This window comes from Xenopus laevis, chromosome 3S, assembly GCF_017654675.1.
Source record: "Xenopus laevis strain J_2021 chromosome 3S, Xenopus_laevis_v10.1, whole genome shotgun sequence".
Taxonomy (NCBI): Eukaryota; Metazoa; Chordata; class Amphibia; order Anura; family Pipidae; genus Xenopus; species Xenopus laevis.
In genome coordinates this window covers 120094701-120117497 of record NC_054376.1, presented here as the reverse complement: position 1 = coordinate 120117497, position 22797 = coordinate 120094701, and the positions used below count along the sequence as shown (strand labels likewise).

Sequence of the window (22797 nt, the reverse complement as noted above, 5' to 3'; positions counted from 1 at the left end):
TTTGAGATCTATTCTTGAAGATGCCTACAATATGGACCCTGCAAAACAAGCTCATGCTCTGTATTCCAGAAGGAATGGTAAATATGGAACATCACATCTTGTTTATGAAGTGGAAGGTGAGGAGGATTTACACCAGAAATTATGTAGTTATAATGTATTTTATTACAGTAGTGTATTATTTTATACTATCTTACATGATTCACAAGTAGAACTTGTGTAGCAGCACATCCTTAATTGTTAAAGCAAACTCTATCCTTAAAGGCTACTCCTCAACTATCTCATGTTATGATTTGTATTTACATTTTACATGTTACTAGAAAGCAACCTATTGTTATAAGCTTTTTGTTTGTATTTGTTAGTGCAGTAATGAAAAACTTGTTTATTTAATGTACAAACAGGGATGGGCGAATTTGACCCATTTCGTTTCGCCAAAAATTCGCTGCCGGCAAAATGTCTTTGGTGGCGAAATTTTTTTTTGACGCACGTCTTTTTTTTTTTGTCGCACAATGCCATACAAGTCTATGGACGTCATTTCCGTGGCGAAACAAGGTAAAAAAATTCGCCCATCCCTATGTACAACCCACCAATCCTATTGGAGGATCCTTAATGATGATTCATTGCCCATTGCATAAAATAAGATTTCCACAATTCTAATTTTCTCTGTTTTAAATGCAAATGTAAGATGCTTGTTTAGCAAACCCATGTTCTAAAGCAATGTACAGTATTTTCCAAATCGGTATTAAAGCCTTTGTGATAATCAAATACTCTGTTTTGTTTATTTTGACTATAATACAATTACAGCAATTTCAATCATGACCAAATCAATAACAGCAGATGAGCTTTTCACTGATGCAGAGTGGACTCTTTTATTCATACGTCTTTCCATGGAGATATAGAGGATGTTTAAACGGCAATAGTTTAGGCAAAATGAAAACGTCACCATTTACATAGGAGTCAATTCCTAAATTCTATACAAGATCTGGTTTCGGCTTTCGGAAATATTGAATGTCAAAAAACTGTCCGCCATTGCTCTCATATCCTTGCCTGTGAATATGCTCTGGGAATCTAATTGTCATGGTCGTCACCCTAAATCCAGAACCAATGCTAAGCACCCTGATCTTGGCTGTTGCTTCTGCCTTTAACAGCCGCCTTTCACCTCGGGAGGAGCCCTCGGCTAATTGGATGCCGCCAGGTCTTAATAATAGAAGTTCCAAGCTAGGGGTTCTGGATGAGCAAAGGGGCACGATGGTAAAGCAAAGTCTTTTGGGCAGAAGGTCTCAGTGCAAGGAGAAAACAGAAGATGTAGTCAAATCAGGTTGGGTCGGGGTAGGCAGAGTACAAGCGGAGTCAGACAGGCAAGGGTCAAACCAGGAGATCAATCAGAAGAGATACGGATATAGAAGAGTCAGTTACCAGGCAACGGTCAGGATACAGAAGTCTGAATTGTCAAAGAACAGGCTGGGGTCACAACAGGTATCAGGAAACAGAAGCTTAACAGCACAGGAGCACCAGGAAACTTGTGGATAAAGATCCTATAATGGGCATGGAGTTTAGGTCAGAGGCCCCTTTAAATATTTGAATTTTGCGCCGCAGGCATGATGACGTCACGCGGCCGGCACGTAAAACTAGGAAATGAAGCAGGCGCAGAACTGGAAGGACTAGAGCTGCGGCCGTCCCGCGGCGGGGAAGGTATGTATTATGTATTCCTGACCATCTTAATATATAAAGAAAATAGAACTGTACTTATCGACTATTCTGATGGCAAATGGTCTCAATTATGTATTTTCTACACACCTGCTTAATATACATTTGATACATTATTTCCGACTGCAATTTTACATCTCCTGGAACATACAAAATATGGACTTGCCCATGCATAATTCTTATACATGGCTTTTACAGTTGTAATTCAGTTTTTGCATAATGACATAAAATACAATTAATATAAATTTACTACCCTACTATATTTGGACAACACAAAGGATATATTAAAACAATCCATGGACGTTTCAATAATGTAAGAAAATAAATTCAATTGAAATAAAGTATTTAAATCTGTATATAAAGTGTGTCCTTAATAATTTTGGAAACAATTGGTGTCATATTGATAAAATAATATTGAAATTCCAATGGATTTATTTTACAACTGTTTTTGGGACACTTGGTGTCGCTACAAACCAACTTTTCAAGTAAAGAGATGGAAAATGCTGCTCTCTCGGCTTTTACTGTCAAACCTCCATTAGAAAAACTGTCCTCTTAAGGCAACATTTTTATTCCTGGAATATATTCTTTTTTGTTATTGACTCTCAGTCTAACCATGGAAACAACCAATTTAAAATGTGCATCACTACATTTTTTGTTTATTTTGGCTACAAATGGTTTGGGATTTGGTCCTCTCTCAGCTCCATGACATCATTCCCGAAGAATCTAAACATGGAATCTTTGTTGGAAGAATTGCTCAGGACCTGGAGATCGATGAGATTAATTCCAGGATGTTAAGGATTGTCTCTTCAAAACAGATCTATAAACTCGAATGTTGATGCATTTGCTCTATATTTTGTCTTTCCTGGTTTTAGTTTCTAGTTTTCAACATCTCTCATTTTACTCTTGCTGCCAGTTAATAATTTGATTTTACCAGTGTCGGACTTGGCCCACCGGGATACCAGGAAAACTCCCGGTGTCAGTGGGCCCTCCTGCTTCTAAAAATTTGGCCTATTTCATGGCCATTATCAATTTCTATGAGAACAAAGAAGCTAAATAGATGGAATAATAGATTATAGTATGTAAAGAAAAGAGACTAGGAGAATCGAGATTGAGTGAGGTGAGGAAGAAAAATAGTACTGAGAGTGGGCCCCTGGTCTAAGGTTTTTGGGTGGGCCCCTGGTCTAAGGTTTTTGGGTGGGCCCCTGGTGTCCCAGTCCGACACTGTGTGGGGGCCCCTGAGGTAGCAGTCCCAGTAGGCCCAGGACCCCCAGTCCGACACTGGATTTTACCATATCATTTCATGATTAGTGATGGGTGAATACATTCGCCTGGCACAAATCTGCGTCGAGTTTCCACATTTCGACGCGCATCAGAAAAGTCGCTTGCGTCCAAAACGCCACGCGTCAACACTATTCGGATGCCCATTAACTTTAACGCCAGCGTCAAAATTTACACAATCACATTTTTGGACGCGAGCGTCAATTTTTCGCGAGAAATTTGCCCATCACTATTATGATGGAACACATTTTTCCAAAGGGTGTTTGATGCCATTTTTTTTACATTGTTCCATTATTTTTCTGTATTTGTGCAAGCTAGGTGGTTTATTTATTTATTAACACATAAACTTGAACTATAACATACAAAATAGTCTAGGAGAAATATAGTGAAATGTAGGAAGGAAATTGTATTCTTTTCATATATAATAAATACCTACTAATAGGAGTTGGCATAGCAGTTGAAGGCATTTGACAAAGAATTAAACATTTAGATCTAACAATGTTGCAAATATATCATATAGAATCCTCTTTAAAAACTTTCACAGCCTTCAAACCCATGCACAAAGGTCCCAAAACAAAAGATCGCATGGTCCCCATTATTTTGCCAAGCTGTTGAATGAACATGGGTACGTTGACGCTTGGAGAGAGAATGCAACCCTCAACAAAAAGACTTCACTTTCTTTTCCTCCCCTCACAACTCCTTTTCCAGAATAGATATGGTCCTTCTGCAACAACACCTAACCCCTCTGATCTTACACTCGCAGATACGCTCCTGTTCCTGGTCCGACCACTCCTTGGTTGTCGTGCGATTATCTAATTTGGTAAACAAATCACAATCCTACACTTGGAGAGTGGATGACCATTTGCTTTCGGACCCCCCCTTAACTGCTACTATACAACAGGAACTAAAACATTATTTTACAACTAATGCTACTCCTGATATCTCTAGCCCCATTTTATGGTCCGCTCATAAAGCTTTCATTAGGGGGGTACTTATACAGCTTAAAGCTAGACAATCAAAAATAAAAAGAGAAAATATCAACAACCTCACCACTGAATTACAGAGTAAGGAGGACCTTCTTAAACTGCATCCTAGGGATCTCCCGCTCAAAAGACAGGTAGTCCAACTCCGTACCCAAATCAATTTACTATTAACAGAGCAAGAGGTCAAACGACTACAGTTGGTAAAACAAAAATATTTCCATAAGGCGAACAAAGCAGACACCATGTTAGCCCGTCGCCTTTCTAATAAATCCCTGCACTCTCCGTTTACCCAAATCAGGGCAAAAAATGGCCAGTTAACGGCAAACCCTCTTAAAATTGTCCAGGAATTTGCCTCCTATTATCAGACCCTATATCAGAACCAAGGTTCAGTTGAGGATCAGAAAATCGATGATTTTCTGAGAAGACATAACTTACCACACCTGTCAGAACTACAGATTGAAAGCCTATCAGCCCCCATAGACCCCTTGGAAATACAACAGGCTATCAAATCCCTCAAAATTAGGAAAACTCCGGGTCCCGATGGCTTGTCAGGGAAATACTACAAAACTTTCGCCCCTCTGCTATCGCCTTGGCTGCAGAGGCTCTTTAATGATATTCTGCAAGGCAAGCACAGTTTCCACCCTGAAACCCTCACCTCCCGTATAGCAGTGATCCCTAAGCCCGACAAGGACCACACCAATTGTAAAAACTTTCGCCCCATATCTATACTGAATCTAGATATTAAATTATTAGCAAAAATTATGGCTTCGAGATTGAACCTTATACTGAGTTCCTTAATTCATAGAGACCAATCTGGCTTTATCCCTGGCCGGCAAGTCTCGGATAACTTACATAGACTTGTCAACCTCCTACATCTTGCGAAGGTAGGGAACACCCCCTCTATGCTTCTATCACTAGATCTAGAAAAAGCGTTCGACACGGTGTCGTGGGTCTACCTACAAAAAACTTTGGCTAGCAGCGGTTTTCCAACTCCTTTCCTTAACGTTATTAAGGCACTTTATTCCCACCACACAGCATCCGTGCACCACATGGGTTTCAGCTCTCCCACATTTTTGATTGAGCGGGGCACACGTCAGGGGTGCCCATTGTCCCCCCTGCTGTTTGCCCTGGCCATCGAACCTCTAGCTATTGCTATTCGGGGCCAGCCCAAAATAACAGGCATCAAGGTGGGTAAGGTGGATTACAAATGTGTATTGTATGCTGATGACATTATGCTCACGATCTCGCATCCTATGTCATCCCTTCCATTCCTCTATAACGAACTTCAACTTTTTGGAACTATATCCGGTCTCCACATCAACGCGACCAAAACTGAAGCTCTCAACATTAATATCCCCCACCATACAGCTAAACTTCTGGAACTTAATTTTCAACTGCAATGGCAGACGAAAAGCATAAAATACCTAGGGGTTCACATCCACAAGGATTACAAAGCTCTTGCACCAAGCAACTACAACAAAACGTCCCAGAGGATTTTACAAATGATTACCTCTTGGAGCAACCTGAAACTCTCCTGGCTCGGGCGGATTTCGGCCATTAAAATGTCGGCCTTGCCCCATCTGCTGTACCTTTTCAGAACGCTTCCGATCTCTCCTCCTGCCGGCATGTTGATTTCCCTCCAACGAGCTATCAATACTTTTGTTTGGGACCGGAAAAAGGCCCGTATAAATTTTCTCACAGCAACTAGGCACAGGAGCAAAGGGGGCCTGGGAATTCCCAACCTGAAAAATTATTTCCATGCAGCTCAATTGAGTTTAATGATCGATTGGCATCGCTCGACTGATATCCCCCTGTGGGTTCACATCGAACAGGAGACACTTGGAGAGGGCTCCATTAGGAACTTCCTATGGACCAAAGCACAGATCAAGAAAAATGGCACTAACCCAATCGTCTTACACTCACTACAGACCTGGAAGACGGTGCTTTCAGCCCGAGGACTTCGCTCCCCGCATACTCCGGTAGCGCAGTTCGCAGCGAACACTGTCTTCCCTCCAGGGTCCCAATCGGGTTCTTATTTTTGGTGGTCGGAACATAACCTCCTTTCAATTCAAGACTGGAACTGGTGAACTACTAACGTGGCAACAACTACGTGACAAATATGATATCCCACAGAGCGAATTTCTGCACTACCATCAAATTAGGCATTACATAAGTGCCTTATGGAAGGAGAAAAAATTCCCGGCTCCAACCTTATATGAAAGAATGTGCTTGCAAGACTTTCCTCAAAAACGTTCCATCTCTATTATATATGATCTGTTAAATCATCCCACCCCCTTGAAACAACTTGGGTTTATAGCTGCCTGGGAAAAAGACTTTGTATGGAGGAGGATCAATGGCTGGATATAATCAGGGACGCCACTCACTGTTCCATCAACATAGCTATTCAGGAAACCTCTCAAAAGATACTGCACCAATGGTACCTCGTACCAACCAAACTTGCAAAATGGTACCCAACTAGCTCCCCATTATGCTTCAGGAACTGTGGTCACCAAGGTACCTTTATGCATATCTGGTGGGAATGCCCCAAAGCTACCAGATTTTGGATCCGCATATACACTTTAATAACTAACGTTACTGGTCTGTCGCTCAGGAAAAACCCGGCGGAGGCCCTGATCCACAAGAGGATCCCAGGAGGTAATAAGCATATACGGAAATTAATCACCCACATTTTTTCAGCCTCAAAACAGGTTATAGCGTCCTCATGGAAATCTTCGATTCTGGACTTCCACATGGTTAAAACCAAATTGGATAACATGCTCCTCCTGGAAAAAATGACCAGCTTACGTATGGCCTCCCAGAAACAATGCTACAAAGTCTGGACACTGTGGATGGCGTACCGGAACGTTTTGCCCACTTAACGGCCCATTTTTTTCTTCAACCCACACCAGTAGGGATGACATAACCTCTCTTATAATGTAACCTTATCTTCAGAGTGACCACCTCTTACCCGCCTTGATGTTTCATTTGCTATGTCCTCTACCCTCTTAATGATATGTCCACCACTATGACAGTACTCAAAAAGGTTTGAATCAAAACTGTTTATTGTTGTTTATTGTACGGTTCGGATGGCAATGTGTAAGTATTATGTGTCTAAACAGTTCTAGGCTGGGATACTCCCAGTGACTACAAATCTAGAACCACGTTTGTGTACAATTCTTTTCTTTGTCTTTTTATCTGCAAATAAAAATAAAACTTTAATAAAAAAAAAAAAAAAACTTTCACAGCCTTAACGTTTATGATTTACAGACCCCTAGTTTGAATGCTGTCTCATTAGGATAGTTATGGGGGAATGTAATAAAAGTCACAAAGAGCAAAACAATTTGCACAAATAAGAATACAAATTCGCATTTTGCAATGTAATATTCTTCCTCAAACTGTTATTGCATTGCGAATTGTCATTGCGCTTTGGGAATTTTTATTGCGCATTGGCTTGAAGGTGTCGTAATCTTTTGGAGCAAACGTAAACTTTTTCAGTAAGAAGTTTTATTACAAAATTCACAAACCATCTACCACTGTCGGAAGTGGTCGCTTGCGTAAAAGGAAAATTTGTTTGCACAGAGGCATAACTTTTTTCGCATTACGAATACTTTTTCCGTTACCGACTTTTATTACATTTCCCCATTAGAATTTTACTCATAAAGCTTAGTAATATTTGCTTTGCAAGAGAAAAGGTAATGCAATTTCCTACACTGTACAAGAACAGTCTAGTCTGAAACTTTTTAAAAAGGGATATTTACCATTTTCTAATCATCTAAGCATCAAAAGCACATCACATTCCAAGGTAAAGGTCCAGACTTCTCAGAAGGATCTGCTGTTTGGAGATATGGTGGTGTTCAGGTAGTAGTAATGGGTTCCACACTGTCTTTTCCTATGTGTTTCACAGACTCTCCGGTCCGCTTCCACTTCCTTAAGGCAACTAAAAGCACTGGGAGAGGCTTATATCAATATCGCGCCACTTCACTAGTATTTCCGCCGCTTCCTTAATTCCAACTCTCACACAAAGTTGTTCAGTGCTGCAAAATATCTAAAAGAGAACACACATTTCTACCTATGTATTCAGTTTGATTTTGTTTTACATAAATCCATTCAGACTGGTAGTGATGGGCGAATAAATTCGCAAAACGCCCGCGAAAATTCGTGTCAAAAATTCGCCGGCGTCAAAAAATGTTTTTCCAAAAAACGGATGCCGGCGTCAAAATCTAGACGCCGGCGCCGTTTCGCGAATTTTTCGCGAAACGGTCCGATGCCTTAGGCATCGGACCTAAACATGCCCTTACGTTTTGGGCATGACGTCAGCGTGTCGTACATGTGACGTCAGTGCGTTACGCACATGATGTCACACACTGTATTCAGCGGAAGTGACGTCATCGCGCTGTTTGCTTGATGTCACTTCAGCGTGCTTCCTCTGCCCCCCTACCCCTCACCCTCTCAGCTCTGTCACCGGATTTCCTATGGAAAAAACAAAAAAACAAACAAAAACGTAAAAAAAAAAGGCACCCTCAAAACCGTGCCGCCCTAGGGGGCGTTAATATAAATACAGCCCTGCATAGAAGGAGTAAAAATAACAAAACATAACAATAAATAGAATATACATTCAATAAAAACAAATCTCCATACGTCTTTATTGGATGCATCTCAAGCCCAATCTCAGGGATGTAGATCTTAATCATTTTAGGGATAATACTTAGACTTTAATCCATTTATACTATAATATACTACATAAATACAGTATTTAATAATAACATTTACAGAGCAGTATTAATTCTTAGTTTAGATCAGACAAAAAAGTAGCTGAACTATTATTGTATGATTGTATATTCTAGTTTTATTTTAGGAGTAAGATTCTTTTACAAGTGCCAGTTGCAATACCACCATTTGTCACTTGGTGTTGCTCTTGTTCTACATTTGTTCTAACTATCAGGAAAATAGAGACATTCAGCTTGAGACTGCCTCAGCTTGCATTGCTTTCTGTCTTTTAATTCGGTTCTGTGCCAGCTCCATTACACGACCTCTGAGGAATCCAAACACGGCACCTTTGCTGGGCGAATTGCTCAGGACTTGGGGCTGCAGTGATATTAATACCGGAAGGCTACAGATGGATCAGATTATTTCCAGGTAAATCTGCAAAATTGTATTTTGTCAATAATATATAATAGATAGAGAGCAGCTTTTTTCAAAGATTAATGTTTGCATTGTTCATCTAGAATTGATTGTTGATAAACATGTACAGATTCACCATGTTGATGTAGAAATTGAAGATATAAATGACAATTATCCAGTTTTTCCATCAAGAGTAGGGATGTCGCGGACTGTTCGCCGGCGAACTTGTTCGCGCGAACATCGGCTGTTCGTGTCCGCCGCAAGTTCGCGAACGTCGCGCGACGTTCGCCAATAGGCGTTCGCGTCAAAATCGTTCGACCATTCGACCATTCGATCGCTAAAATCGAACGATTTTCGTTCGATTCGAACGAAAATCGTTCGATCGAACGATTAAAATCCTTCGATCGTTCGAATCGAACGATTTTCGGATGTTCGAAGTTCGCGAACTGTTCGCGAACTGTTCGCAATTTTTGCCGGTGTTCGCGAACGGCGTTCGCGAACACATTATCGGCGGTTCGCTACATCCCTAATCAAGAGATTATAAACAGAATGTATCTAAGGTGAGGCTCCAGGATCACGTTCTTCACTGGAAGGTGCAGTTGATGCTGACGTTGGAACCAATTCAGTTACCACCTATGACATCACCATTAATGACTACTTTGCGCTGGAGATTCAGACCCCATACAAACATGAGCTAGATGTCAGAGATAATGCCCCATCATTTAATTTGCTATTGTACAAATCCAGATTGCTAGAGAATGCTCTCAAAGGGACATTTGTTGATAAAGTGAATGCAACAGATTTAGACCGAGGTGAGAATGGCCAGATAGGTTATGCCTTTAGCAACAAAGTTTCACCAGATGTGATTTCAACCTTTACTCTAGATAATGATACAGGTATAATACATGTTATAGCTGATGTAGATTATGAAGTTGATAACTTTTATGAAGTAGAAGTCAATTCCATTAACAAAGGTCAATATGCCATGGCTGGACACTGCAAGGTGTATATTTTGAATTTAAATGATAACCCATCACAGATGATAGAGACATCCCTGACTGTTTCTGTTTCCAAGTATTCACACCAGGAACAGTAGTTGCCGTTATTAGTGTTCATGACAGAGATTTGTGTCAGAATGGGAAAGTCACTTGCCATAGTTCTAAAAATGTTTCTTTCAAGATATCCCCCCACTAAGGGACTATTACTCACTGACAATTGATGGAACCTTGGATCATGAAAGAACACCAGAATATGAATTGGTAATAACAGCTACTGTTGAAGGTTCCACAAATCTATCAGATTTCAAAACCATAGAAATTCAGATACAGTAAGTGATGTGAATAACAATCCCCCTACTTTGCATCAGTTCAGAGATACTTTTTATTAAGTAAAACAACCCACCAAGATTTCATGTCTACACAGTGTCAGCCTTTGATGCAGATATTGGACAGAATGCCTTTATTATATATTTTCTGAGTGAGTATTCCATAGATAGAATCCCTATATCATCCTACATCTCCACCAATCCAAAAAATGGGAAAATATTTGCTTTACTGCCATTTAATCATGAACAAGTTAGATATTTCCAGTGCCAAATAAAAGCAACTGATGCAGGATTACCTCCTCTGAACAGCAATCTCACCCTGCACATATTCATAGAGTATATTAATGATAATCCTCCTTCTGCTTTGGCTCCATTTTCCAGCACTGAATTGGCAGTAACAGAGATGGTTCCAAGATCTTATAAAGAAGGCCAGTTAATGACTAAAATTAAAGCAGTTGATCCAGATTCAGGATATATTGCTTGGATTTCACAATTTCTATTGGTCGTCAGAATGGGGAAATCACGGTTATTTGTGCATTTATGGATTCAGATGTTGACCAACACAAATTGTCTATTGAGCAGAAAGACAATGTAAAACCATTGAATGTCTTCAATAGTGACTCTGATTATCTTGCTGGTGGAACCTGGATAATGACCAGCAAGAGCTGACTATCGAACTAAAAGACCACGGAGAGCCACAAACGTCTGATCACCTTACTGGTGGAACCTGGACAAGTTGCCAGAAGAAAGGAAGAATCATAAAAAAATATGATGATTTTTCAGATGCCAATAGTTATCTGATCATGTCCATTTGCTTAATCTTCGGTGTATTCCTAATTACTCTCTTTGTTTATACTGTGCTAAAGTGGCAGAAATACACCCAAGAAATCCAAGCTCTGAGACAAAATACAATTTGTTCCAACATAGCAGGAATTTGGACTTACTCTCAGAAAAGACAATATAAGGTTTGTTTAAGTGGAGTTCCACCAAAAAATGATTTAATTCTTTTCACACCAAACTTCCCACAATCTGCTGTGGAGGACGGGAAATCTAACACCATTTCTGATACTATATTACTTCTATAGTAACAAATTGTAATGTACGGTATCCGTAACCAAGAACTAACTCCAATGTTCTAGTCTAAGTCTGCTCTTCTGCCTTTAGCAGCCACCATTGGCTTTGGGTGGAGCCCTCCGCTACTCAAATGCAGCCAGGTCTTAATACTGGAGAACCAGGAAGAAAGTTCTGGCGAGCACGGGAACTGAACGTGTACTGATGAAGGAGCGGTAAGCGGAGGCCCGAGAACAGGCTGGGTCAAACTAAAACGGGCAATGCAGTACAATGCGGGTAACCAGAGCAAGGTCGGGGGCACAGGCCAAGGTCATACACAGAGAGGAATGAACTGATATCAAAACAGAATCAGAAGAGTAGTCAAGCTAGGCATGGGTCAGTTCAGGCAGCAGGAATGAATAATCAGGGACAGGCAAGGATCAAACACCAGAATACAGAACAGGAATAAGCACAGAATATAGCCAGGAAATTAGGAAGAACCTTTACATTGGGCAATGCAAACTAAATTTAACATTTGAATATCGCAGCTTGTGTGATGACGTCACTTGACGTTTCTGGTATTTCCCCAAAGCACCACGCAACCCGGAAGGATCAGTACTCAACGCAGGTGGCGGGCACCCCCGCAGGCAAGATGGCGGGCATCCCCACTGCCTGACAGGTATTTTTATCACATTACCCCCCTCTAGAGGGGGCCACAGGACCCCCATGTTTACAGGCATGTACATCGAAAGGCCAATACCCAGGAACTCTCCTCAGTTCCAGTGAACCAAATACTGTAATCTGCCTCTGGATCTACCTCTGCACCAAGTACTCAACCTGACCTTCAATAGACATCAGAGGAGGAGGGGTAGAAGACTATCAGACACTCCTAGCATTATTGAATGCAAACTCGGCCCAAGGAAGAAAATCTGCCCAGAGTGACTAATTGTTGGAGACATAACAACTGAGGTTTTGTTCCAAAGACTGATTTGTTTTTTCTGTCTGAACATATGTTATAACAAAATTGAAGCAAACAAAAAACAATGCCCACTTGGTCTCTCTGGGGTTTAGATGCTTAGCATCTATATATAACAGATTCTTATGATCCTATGATGGGTAAAAACTGTAATCATATGCTTAGTACCCTCTAGAAGATGCCTGCACTCCTCTAAAATATACCCTCTTTTCCGGAAACTCTAATGCAAGGGGGTCGGGATCTACCAGTAGACCTTTAGCTGAGAATTAGTAGATCTCAAGACACTGTCAACAAACAGCTTGTCTAAATCACCCTCCTGTTTCATGCTTTTCATTTAGATATTTATTATGTTAAGGTTACATTAGAAATAGTTGTTTGTTAAATATAACAATGTATATATTTTGTCATAAATTAATATTATAAGTAATATTATCCATGGAACAGAATGCTTACAATACTGTTATAGATGTAGATCATAAAGGAACAACATTACTAAAAGCAGACCCCGAATTAGAAAAGTATGGGTGCTCCTGCTCTAATGCAAAATCAAACTGTACAAGAGTGTGAATATTTGTGGAGATCATTGTCAAACTGTATTTAGTTCTAAGGCACGCAAACTTCAAAATACTGTAGCTTTAGAGCGGTGTCAGACTGAAAAGCTTTATTATTCATATAACTATATTTTACCTCAATGGGGAGATACATAAGTTGTAGTAGACACACGCACATGCAAAGAAATTTCTGTAAGAACTCAATCACAATTTTATAGAGTTTTTTTTTATTGTACAAATGCACTTACAAATAAATGATCTGATATTTTCAGTTGTTATACCAGACTTGGGCAGTGTCGGCGTGGGTGAAGATTTTCTTGGTGGTTCCCCAAAACCTTGACTATAAGGTCTACAAAGAACTACAGGTGCTGGTTACTCTACTATTAACATTAGTCATCCATTATTTGTGCTCAATATATATTCATATATATGAGTCTTTGAATGCTGGTCAGTGTCTTTAATTGCTTAGGATTTCTCTAGGAAGCAACTCAGCGACTGCCTGTGGAGGTTAAGACCCCATTTTTTCAGGACAGTGTTATGGTGGGTCTGTAGCAACTGGGAGGTAAGAAATACTTCATGTGAAAAAAGTAATATTTTTAATTTTCAATATCTTTACACTTCTAGGAGTCAAATATATAAATGTGCTTAGACACAATACAATAAAAAAAACTATTTTGCTAAAGTAAATGTTCATAATTTCAACAATTTTCAATTGGCATAAATAGGGGGAATACCCTCTAAAGTCCTCTTTTTTGGAAACACTTTCCCTGCATCATGATTCAAGTTTTAAAAACAAAATATGTTTACAAAACATGTAAAATATGGATTCAGTTAAGATGATAAAAAAAAAGATTTAATATATATTTTTGCAAGCAATAAAACAGAATGAAGTCTATTTCATAATGCATACTTACAACATAAATATGAGATATATGCTTTTTTGAACACTTGAAGATAATGTATATTTTACATTTTTGTTAATTTTTTTTTTTTTTAACTTCCACATATTAGATGTAAAAAGTTATACATTCTTGTGGCCATACAATTATAAACATTTCTTACTAAAAAATCTAGTTTTCTTTGCAATTCTATATTTTATCACTAGGCGTCAGCATTGTCTCGTGTTAAAGGAAAACCATTGGTTATAATGTGAACTGCCCAGATTCCTTTCTGATACTGGCAGCTTTTAGGTATCGTTGTTTTTTTTTATATGGACTATTATTTATTTGGATAATTATCAGGATTATTTTCACCTTTTATATCAAGAACTAAGGAAATGCATCTGAAAGGCAATCATTTCAGAAGGCTGCTGACATTATACTTCTTTGTACAAATGGCTGCTGTTTTTGTTCTATGCCAGCTCCATTACACGATTCCTGAAGAATCCAAACACGGCACCTTTGTTGGGAGAATTGCACAGGACTTGGGGATGCAGATCAGTGACATTAATTCCAGAAGTTTAAGGTTAGCCTCTAAGGATGGATCAGATTATTTCCAGGTAAATCTGAAAAATGGAATTTTATTTGTCAATAGAATAATAGACAGGGAAGCTTTGTGTCCTGAGATCAGTATTTGTATTGTGCAACTGATATAAATGACAATTACCCAGTATTCTCTGCTAAAGAATATCCATTTATAATTGCTGAATCAAGGCTGCCAGGATCTCGCTTCCCACTAGAGGGAGCAGTTGATGCTGATGTTGGAACCAATTCTGTTACAGGCTATGTTCAACTTGTATTAAAGAAGCACCTGGACAGAGGACACAGGCAACTTCACAACATAACACACCGCATTTGATGGGGGGAACCTAAATTAAGTGCAACAGTCCAGCTGCCGGTTAGAGCGCAAGATATCAATGGCAATGCTCCAATTTTGGTCAACTAATTTACAGTTTGTTAGAAAATGCTTTTGTTAAAACATTTGTCATCAAAGTAAATGCAAACGATTTAGATGTGGAAGAAAATAGTGAACTGGCATATGCCTTTAATAAAGTTGTTTCTCAAGAAGTGAGGTCATTATTCAGCATTGGAGAAAATACTGGGATAATTTGAGTTTCTGGGGATATTGATTTTGAAAAGGAAAATCTCTATGAAATTGAAGTTGAGGCCTCTGATAAAGGACAATATGCCATGACTGGGAACTGTAAGGTTGTAGTGAATATTCTGGATGTGAATGATAATCCACCAGAGTTCAGAGTAACATCACTTAATGTTCCCGTTTCTGAGGATTCCCCACCAGGAACAGTTGTTGCAGTTATCAGTGTTCATGACAGAGACTCAGGTCAGAATGGAAAAGTCACTTGTCACATTTCTAAAAATGTTCCCTTCAAGATATCTCCTACACTCAGGGAATATTACTCACTCGACAGTGGATGGACCTTTAGATCATGAAAGGACATCAGAATATAATCTTGACATTACTGCTTCAGATGAAGGTTCTCCAAGTCTTTCGGTCACCAAATCTATTCAAATTCAAATAAGTGATTTCAATGACAACCCCCCTTTCTATCAACAAACTGCAGAGACTATTTCTATTAAGGAAAACAACCCTCCAGTATCTCATGTCTACACAGTATCAGCCTCTGATTTAGATACTGGACAGAATTCCTTCATTACATATTCACTGAGTGATAGTTCCATAGATGGGATCCCCATATCTTCCTACATCTCAATCAATCCAGAAAATGGAAAAATATTTGCTTTACTGTCATTTGATCATGAACAAATGACTTACTTTCAGTGCCAAATAAAGGCTACAGATGCAGAATTACCTTCTCTGAGCAGCAATCTGACCATACACATTTTCAATGCTCCATCTGCTCTGACTCCATTTTCCAGCACTGAACCTACAGTAACAGAGATGATTTCAAGGTCTTCTAAAGAAGGTCAGTTGGTTAGTAAAATGAAAGCAGCTGATCCAGATTCAGGATACAATGCCTGGATTTCCTACGAGCTTAAAAATCAGCCAAGAAATTCTCCGTTTTCAATTTGTCGTCAAACTGGAGAAATCAGTGTCATTCGTTCAAGCTGACTATCGAACTAAAAGACCACGGAGAGCCACAAATGTCTGCAGTATTGACTCTGATCACCTTACTGGTGGAACTTGGACAAGAGTTCCCAGTAGAAAGGAAGAATCATAAAAGAAAAGATTATGATCCAAGCTCTGAGACAAAATGCAATTTGTTCCACCAAAGCAGGAAGTTGGACTTACTCTCAGCAAAGACAATATAAGGTTTGAACTCCACCTAAAAATGATTTAATCATTTTTACACCAAATTTCCCCCAATCTGAAATGGAGGACAGGAACTCTAAAAACTGAGAGTCTGGCTTCTGCTGCTGGGAAGGTGAGAGGAATCATTCTTCATTTATTTATGAATTTTATTATATTCTTATAAATGACAGTAGTGATTTTTGGGATAAGGCATATTAAAAAAGTGATATGTAAAATGTAGACACTTGTGGATTGATATGCAATATTTTATTTTTTATGGAGTAAAGAATATCTGGAAATGCACATTTATTGGTACTTCATTCCCACTTTGAGCTACATTTTAAGATCTGCTCTTGCACTTTGTGTTATATGTTTTATTAACATAATCCCAGTGTTTCACAAGTTATACATACTGAAAAATCAATAAACACATTTAGCCCAACCTTGTATTTTTTTCAAGATAATATAACTTTTGAAATGTAAATATAGGTAGGAAACAATCTCTCAGTCATCATGATATATTGTATAGCAAAAGCAAGACTTATTAACATCATATCATTTGGATGGAGTATATCATTCTTTTAAAGGGGGAACTCCGGCTTCCAAACCAAAATTTGATAAAGAGGCCCACATAATACAGAAACCACTAATATATCCATCACAGTTCAGGTCGGTCAGGGAGCAAAAGAAAGATGGTAATTTGTGCATTGTGTGTTTCCATGGTATATTGCATGGTTTGTGGAAGGAAGAAATGAGTCATGAAAAGCTACTAGCAATCTATAGTCTGTATTGTACCAATTTCTGGCAGGGTTTTCGATTATTGCCTTTTCTCTAATTTTCTATAGACTGTGTACAAAAATTGCTTTTGTACACTTCTAAAAAAAACTGTGCACATATATGTGCACAAGGTTTGAATCATTTATGTATATGCATACAAAATTTGCTGCATGCGTCACATATATATAATGACATATATGTATATTTACATATATATAATCAAAATACCAAAGGTGCACAACGTGTACTTAGGAAAATACCTGGGTGCCCGCCAGTTTAAGTAAACAGAAATTCAAAGAATAGCGGCACTCAAGGATTTTAAGTCAAAAACAGGAAAGTTATTTATTAAGATCAATGTTTTGATCACAGGGATCTTCATCAGGAGTATAAAGACAAACAACTTATATTATATATACTGATAATACGTATATGTGTATATATATATATATATATATATATATATATATATATATATATATATGTGTATAGAACATGTATACATGAGGACACTATAAAAGTGGCAAAGATTACTAACTGCGCTTGTGAAAAACGAATAGATTTTAGCACTATATTAACTGAGCGAGAAGAGTGCAAGCATATGATCTATGAGACATTTTGTGAAGTTGAGAAGTATAAGTAAGAATATTTTATTTGGATTCCTTCTTAAAGGACATGTCAACCTTTTTTATGTTATATATGTTTATGTTTATGTAGAGCGACTTTACCCAACCCAAACCGCATCAACTGCGCTCCTGAAATCGCCTCCTGAGCCCCGCACAGCTGCCTCGTTCCTGGCTGTATTCATTAGTTCACCCGGCAGCCATTTTCCCTGCATTACATTCTTCCTGCTGTAAATGGGCATGAGCCAATAGCCCCTCCCGCTTGACCTCTCCATTCAGTTTATTCTCTCAAAAATACTTTATTTAAACTTGTGTGAACTTGTTTTAACTTGCTGAACTTACTTGGAAAAAAAACCTGGTTGGGGAAGGTGGCAAAATGGTTAAACTCTCCTGCTCCTCCTGGCTCAATGCAGTCATAAGAAGGGATGTGTGTTAGGAGTAGGGGAGCAGAGAGTTAGCATACATTGACTATAGTGATCTCCAATGCCATCTGTCGATTGGTGGATCTACTGGAGAGGTGTGTTCAGACGGGTCAGTGATTATGCGGCTGCAAGTTCTATACGAGGGCTGTTTCCTCTCTGCTGCGCATGCTCAGGATGTTCTGCTTGTAAGTGCGCATGTGCAGATCGCCAAGCGCCAAGGACAATTCTGAATGGAGGGGGGAGAGGGGCTGAGCGAGCAGGACAGAAGCAGAAAGAACAATTGAAAGAAGAGACCGGAGTAAGAGGTATGTAAAGAATGTAGTGAGGCATTTTAATGATTCGATTTTTGTTGTGGGGGTTGACATGTCCTTTAAGTATTATACCTACAACCTCACTTCTGGCTAAACTGATCACCTTGGATTGGTTTAATTGAGACATAATATCCAGTGGACATCTGTAAAACTCTTGTTCGATTATGTGCTCTTATTGGGGGTGCAGCTTCATGTGTATTCATTAATATCTTTTCAAGAATATTTCACTGTGGGAGTGTCTATTATTATTCTCTTTTATATATTAGTGTTATAAATGGAGAAATAAATGCAGTTAATACGTTAAATGTTTTCTAAATGATAAATGTTTTCTAATTATAAAAAATTGATGAACTGAGAAAATTGTCCCCATTATCAATGGTAATAATTGGTCATTTAAAGAAATTACTCTGGGCAAAGATACAAAATAGTACAGACACAAACTTAACACAAATAACAAAATTGTCAAATGTGTGCGGTGAAGCTAACAATTTTCCACCATTCTGATATACTATAAATAAATGCAAGCAATGAGCAGACAATTAAATTTTCCTTCAGTGCCACAGCTATTAGGTATAGCAAAAGCAAGTTAATTCTAGAATGATCTCAATATTTTCTGGACAAAATCAATGAATAACCTTGAATTTAAATGTACATAATATTGGTAAATTCTTTAGCCTGTTACTGAACCATATCAAGATCAGTGATCGGCGAAATTCTCACGCTTCGCCAAAAAAATTTGGGAATTTCCAGCAAAATTTGCAAAATGGTGAAAAATGAGTGAAAAAATTGTGAAAATCAAAATTGACACCCGCGTCCAAAAAGTTGCTTGTGTTAAAGTCAATGGTTGTCCGAATAGTGTCGACCAGTGTTGAAAATTTTTTGTCGCAGGAGATTTGAGAATTTATTTGCTGGCAGCAAAATGTGGAAATTTGCCACAAATACGTGACAGGCTAATTTATTTACCCATCGCTAATCAAGATCATTGCTCTAGAGAAGAACAATGTAAGGACGATATATATATATATATATAGATATATATAGATATATATAGATATATATATAGAAAATAATAATGCTTTATATCTCTTTGTTTAAAACTGGATTATCATCTAGCTTTTGTTCAAAATTAATTGCTTGCTAAAGCTGAGCAAGTTTTCCTGATAATATGGCAAATTAGTAATTAATAGGGATGTAGCGAACGTCGGAAAAAAAGTTCGCGAACATATTCGCGAACTTGCGCAAAAATGCGAGCGGTTCGCGAACGGTTCGCGAACCCCATAGACTTCAATGGGAAGGCGAACTTTAACATCTAGAAAAGACATTTCTGGCCAGAAAAATGATTTTAAAGTTGTTTAAAGGGTGCAACGACCTGGACAGTGGCATGCCAGAGGGGGATCAAGGGCAAAAATGTATCTGAAAAATCTGCCTGTGTGTGCTTGGAAGAGATAGTGTAGGGGGAGAGCTGTTAGTGATTTCAGGGACAGATGATAGTAAGTTTGCTGGCTAGTAATCTGCTTGATACTGCTCTGTATTGGAGGGACAGAAGTCTGCAGGGATTTGAGGGACATTTTAGCTTAGGTAGCTTTGCTGGCTAGTAATCTACTGTTCTCTTTAAACAACTGCCATACGTTGACCTTGTAGGCATTGTTTGCCCAGTTTTTTTGGACGCAGCCACTGAAGCACAGTTGCCAGAAAAAATATGCCATATAAATGCTGAAAATAGTCATTTTTCGCCATACGTTGACCTTGTAGACATTGTTTGCCCAGTTTTTTTGGACGCAGCCACTGAAGCACAGTTGCCAGAAAAAATATGCCATATAAATGCTGAAAATAGTAATTTTTCGCCATACGTTGACCTTGTAGACATTGTTTGCCCAGTTTTTTTGGTTGCAGCCACTGAAGCACAGTTGCCAGAAAAAATATGCCACATAAATGCTGAAAATAGTCATTTTTTGCCATATACGTTGAGTCAACGTATGGCAAAAAATGACTATTTTCAGCATTTATATGGCATATTTTTTCTGGCCTCTGTGCTTCAGTGGCTGTGGCCAAAAAAACTGGGCAAACAATGCCTACAAGGTCAACGTCGTTGACCTTGTAGGCATTGTTTGCCCAGTTTTTTTGGCCACAGCCACTGAAGCACAGAGGCCAGAAAAAATATGCCATATAAATGCTGAAAATAGTCATTTTTTTGGTCGCAGCCACTGAAGCACAGTTGCCAGAAAAATTATGCCATATAAATGCTGAAAATATAAATTTTTTTGGTTGCAGCCACTGAAGCACAGAGGCCAGAAAAATTATGCCATATAAATGCAGAAAATATGCATTTTTTTGGTCGCAGCCACTGAAGCACAGTTGACAGAAAAATTATGCCATATAAATGCTGAAAATATAAATTTTTTTGGTTGCAGCCACTGAAGCACAGAGGCCAGAAAAATTATGCCATATAAATGCAGAAAATATGCATTTTTTGGTCGCAGCCACTGAAGCACAGTTGCCAGAAAAATTATGCCATATAAATGCTGAAAATAGTAATTTTTTTGGTTGCAGCCACTGAAGCACAGAGGCCAGAAAAATTATGCCATATAAATGCAGAAAATATGCATTTTTTTGGTCGCAGCCACTGAAGCACAGTTGACAGAAAAATTATGCCATATAAATGCTGAAAATATAAATTTTTTTGGTTGCAGCCACTGAAGCACAGAGGCCAGAAAAATTATGCCATATAAATGCAGAAAATATGCATTTTTTTGGTCGCAGCCACTGAAGCACAGTTGCCAGAAAAATTATGCCATATAAATGCTGAAAATAGTAATTTTTTTGGTTGCAGCCACTGAAGCACAGAGGCCAGAAAAATTATGCCATATAAATGCAGAAAATATGCATTTTTTTGGTCGCAGCCACTGAAGCACAGTTGACAGAAAAATTATGCCATATAAATGCTGAAAATATAAATTTTTTTGGTTGCAGCCACTGAAGCACAGAGGCCAGAAAAATTATGTCATATAAATGCAGAAAATAGGCATTTTTTTGGTCGCAGCCACTGAAGCACAGAGGCCAGAAAAAATTAAACCAGTAGGGTTTGCACCCTAGTTTGTAACGGTGGCGGAGGGAGGAGGAGGACGCTAAAGGACAGCTGTGTGTGGAGTCATGAGGCTTGAAGAGAAGGACAGCTGCATAGAAGTCAGAACAAGTCTTCCGGCGTGCAGTAACCCTCCGAGATCCACCCCTCATTCATTTTAATAAAGGTCAGGTAATCGACACTTTTGTGACCTAGGCGAGTTCTCTTCTCAGTTACAATCCCTCCTGCTGCACTGAAGGTCCTTTCTGAGAGCACACTTGAGGCTGGGCAAGACAAGAGGTTCATGGCAAATTGTGACAGCTCTGGCCACAGATCAAGCCTGCGCACCCAGTAGTCCAGGGGTTCATCGCTCCTCAGAGTGTCGATATCTGCAGTTAATGCCAGGTAGTCCGCTACCTGCCGGTCGAGGCGTTCTTTGAGGGTGGATCCAGAAGGGTTGTGGCGCTGCCTTGGACAGAAAAACATTTGCATGTCTGACGTTACAGACTGGCCAAAGGGCTTTGTCCTTGCAGGTGTGCTCGTGGCAGGATTACTGGCACCTCTGCCCCTGGAATGTTGATGAGTTCCTGAAGTGACATCACCCTTAAAAGCATTGTACAACATGTTTTGCAGGCTGGTTTGTAAATGCCGCATCTTTTCGGACTTGTGGTATGTTGGTAACATTTCTGACACTTTATGCTTGTACCGAGGGTCTAGTAGCGTTGCGACCCAGTACAGGTCCTTCTCCTTAAGCCTCTTGATACGGGGGTCCTTCAACAGGCATGACAGCATGAAAGACCCCATTCTCACAAGGTTGGATGCAGAGCTATCCATCTCCGCTTCCTCATTATCAAGGACTGCATCATCCACGGTCTCCTCCCCCCAGCCACGTACAAGACCAGGGGTCCCCAAAAGGTCACCACTAGCCCCCTGGGAAGCCTGCTCCTGTTGGTCCTCCTCCTCCTCCTCCACAAAGCCACCTTCCTCCTCTGACTCCACTTCTGGCACCTCTCCCTGCGTTGCAGCATGTGCCTGGGTTCGTTCTGGTGATTCCGACCAGAAATCGTGCGCTTCCAGCTCCTCGTCACGCTGGTCTACAGCCTCATCTGTCACTCGTCGCACGGCACGCTCCAGGAATAAAGCGAAGGGTATTAGGTCGCTGATGGTGCCTTCGGTGCGACTGACCATATTTGTCACCTCTTCAAAAGGTCGCATGAGCCTGCAGGCATCGCGCATAAGCACCCAGTAACGGGGGAAAAAAATCCCCAGCTGTGCAGATCCAGTCCTACCACCCAGTTCAAAAAGGTACTCGTTGACGGCCCTTTGTTGTTGCAGCAGACGTTCCAACATAAGGAGCGTTGAATTCCAGCGAGTCTGGCTGTCAGAAATCAAACGCCTGACTGGCATGT

At 39.6% G+C, this 22797-nt stretch overlaps 2 pseudogenes; both read left to right on the top strand.

Moving 5' to 3' along the window:
* The first annotated feature begins 1598 nt into the window (after nt 1–1598).
* On the top strand, nt 1599–11509 carry LOC121402044 (annotated as a pseudogene).
* Nucleotides 11510–14182: 2673 nt separating this feature from the next.
* On the top strand, nt 14183–16788 carry LOC108712435 (annotated as a pseudogene).
* Nucleotides 16789–22797: the final 6009 nt, after the last annotated feature.